Source organism: Lynx rufus, unplaced genomic scaffold (assembly GCF_022079265.1).
Source record: "Lynx rufus isolate CCGP_SWC_20201006 ecotype Redwood Valley unplaced genomic scaffold, mLynRuf1.p SCAF_9, whole genome shotgun sequence".
Lineage (NCBI taxonomy): Eukaryota > Metazoa > Chordata > Mammalia > Carnivora > Felidae > Lynx > Lynx rufus.
Window position 1 is genome coordinate 24013663 of NW_025814897.1, and position 2540 is coordinate 24016202.

At 48.1% G+C, this 2540-nt stretch overlaps 1 non-coding gene across 1 annotated transcript; it reads right to left on the reverse strand.

Annotated features, from left to right (window-relative positions):
- Positions 1-675: 675 nt before the first annotated feature.
- TRNAQ-UUG (transfer RNA glutamine (anticodon UUG)) lies at positions 676-760 on the reverse strand. Its single transcript has one exon. It is a non-coding gene; the product is annotated as a tRNA-Gln (tRNA).
- Positions 761-2540: the final 1780 nt, after the last annotated feature.

A 2540-nucleotide genomic window follows, 5' to 3' on the forward strand; every position in this document is an offset into this window, starting at 1 on the left:
CTAACCAGTTGGAGGTCTGGGAATAAGATGATGAGGGCATTGGGGAGAGGGAGGAATTGGCAGATCAGAGATAAATTTAGCGGAGTGAATCAGTAGAGCTTTGTGATTGATTGTAGCTGCGGAGAAAATAATCTCAGACCTTCCTGTGTCTTCTGGAAGTTCTTGTACAGGACATTGCCCTTGGTGGGCATTTAACACCTGCCTGTTGATTGATTTAGGGGAGACAGCAGAATCTGGAAAGGTGTGTGGTTTGATTATCTGGGAGGGTCTTATAACCAAAATTTCTTAACGTATATTTCTATGTCAAGTTCTAAGACAAAGGGTTAAGCAACGTGTCCCCAAGCTGAGAAATGTTACTTAAATCCTGCATGTGTGCATGGGTGTGTATGAATTATAAAATGGGACAATATGAGGAAATGTTGTAGGTTCTCCTTGGGCGGTATCTATGGCCTGAGGGAAAACAGGAGGGTCCAACAGGAAAAAGCCTTCTTTTTTAACCTTTGTCCTATTTCCTTATTTTCTCCAAGTCCCATCCTCATCCTTTTTTGTTTGTTTGTTTTTAATGTTTGTTTATTTTTGAGAGAGAGTTAGAGCCGCGGGGGATGGGCAGAGAGAGAGAGGGAGAGGGAGACACGGAATCCAAAGTAGGCTCCAGGCTCCAAGCTGTCTGCACAGAGCCCGACGCGGGGCTCGAACCCACGAACCATGAGATCACGACCTGAGCCAAAGTCAGGCGCTTAACCGACTGAGCCACCCAGGCGCCCCATCCTCATTCTTTTAATAATGATTAAGAATTAAGTCAAATTAAAATCTAGCCCCCCTATCCCAGTACATGCTCTCTCTTTCTCTCTCTCTCTTTCTCTCTCTCTCTCTCTCTCTCTCTCTCTCTCTCTCTCTCACACACACACACACACACACACACACATTATGTGTTTGTTACCTGTGCAGAACTCATCTGTGCTTTCTGCAGCCAGATTATAAATCCTCGTGGTCAGGAGCGGTGCAGAATGCCACACAGGGGCTTTAATACATATGCCTTGACGTTGGCCTCCAGGGTCACAGTCACAGCCTTGACTGCCCAGATTTGAAGAGAAGGCACTAGACATTGCTGGATTCAAACGAACAGCTCCAATCTCAAATTCCTTGCCTCTGTCCCTGAATTGCTGGGAGGGGTAGGAGGATGGAGCGCGGGAAGAGTTTCCCTTCTGCCTTGGCATCTGTGCTGGAGACTTCCCGAAGCCCTTCTCAATCTGTTCCCTCCTGTGAGCGCCTCCCGCCCGCACACCTGCCTGCTGGGTGCTGTTGCAACGTCAGCAACCCTGGAAGCTGGTCTTCCGAAGCCAGCCGGGCCAAATAGCTTTGGGCCTCTCTGAGGCCCAGCTGGGTGGGAATAGAAGACCGGGTCTGCATGCTCCAGCAGAAGCTGGGTCAGGGTGGTCACCTGCTTTGGTCTGATCCTGTTGCCTTGTACTTGAGAAATATAGAAATCTTTGGTTGTTACCGAAACATCTGTATCTTGGGCTACCGCGGCTAGGACCCAGGTGTACCTAAGTGATGTTTGGGACTTTGATGAAGAGAATGGTTCTGATCCAGTAATCAGAGGAGGCCCAGTACTCCCTTCTGTGCGACCCCTGCCTCGCTGCATGGCTCCCCACTACACCTGTAGAGTAGTAACCACCCCCAACGCACACGGAATATTAACGGAGGGGGACACTGGGTATGCACCCCTCGTGCCCAATTTATTCGATCCCACCGACCCTGCAGGACAAGGCGTTGCTTTCCCTGCTTCACAGTGGAAGAAATCAAGGCTCAGGGAGACTAAGGCACCTTATCCAGGGCCTCAAGGCCAGTAAGCAGCGGTCAGGACGTAATTACAGTCTGCCTGTCTTCAGTGTCTCTATTCTCCACTGCGTGTTAGCACCGGGCCACGGAGGCTGGGTATTTGCATCAGGCACCTATCGTGTGGACCCGATTAGATTGTCAGCTGGTTGAGAGTAGAGACCATCTCTTGTAATTGTCTTAGGACACAGGCTCATTACCTGTGAAACAGGGATGATCTTTCCATTTCTGCTCAAATACGGCAATTCAACTAAAGTCCACGTGAGCCTTTGGAATTTGGGGGAGAAAGTGGATCTGAGACCCGAGGTGGGTAGATGAGCCCATGCGGTTCCCCTCAAAGCACACCCTCTGTCTTCTGAATGCCCTATTAGAGCTTACCCAGTTCTCCTGCAGATTCCTCCTGGAGCTCAGTGCCAGATAAACAGTCTCTCAAATTTCTTACATGTTATGAGGCATTGCAGATGACTCTGTATAATCAAATATGCCATTGCACATCTCATTTGTAATTTCACAATTTAGCTCTCTGTGCCATTTAAGCACATATAGAGCCTCTAGAGAAATCCTTATTTTTTTCCTAAAGCTTTTCTATGTGAGCTTTGTGCTGATTTTGGTCTTTGCTATGTCTAATAAGATTCGCGCGAAGTTTTCTCATTACGAAAGGCTTTATAAAATTTCAAGAACGTTGGAAATAAGCCCTGGCC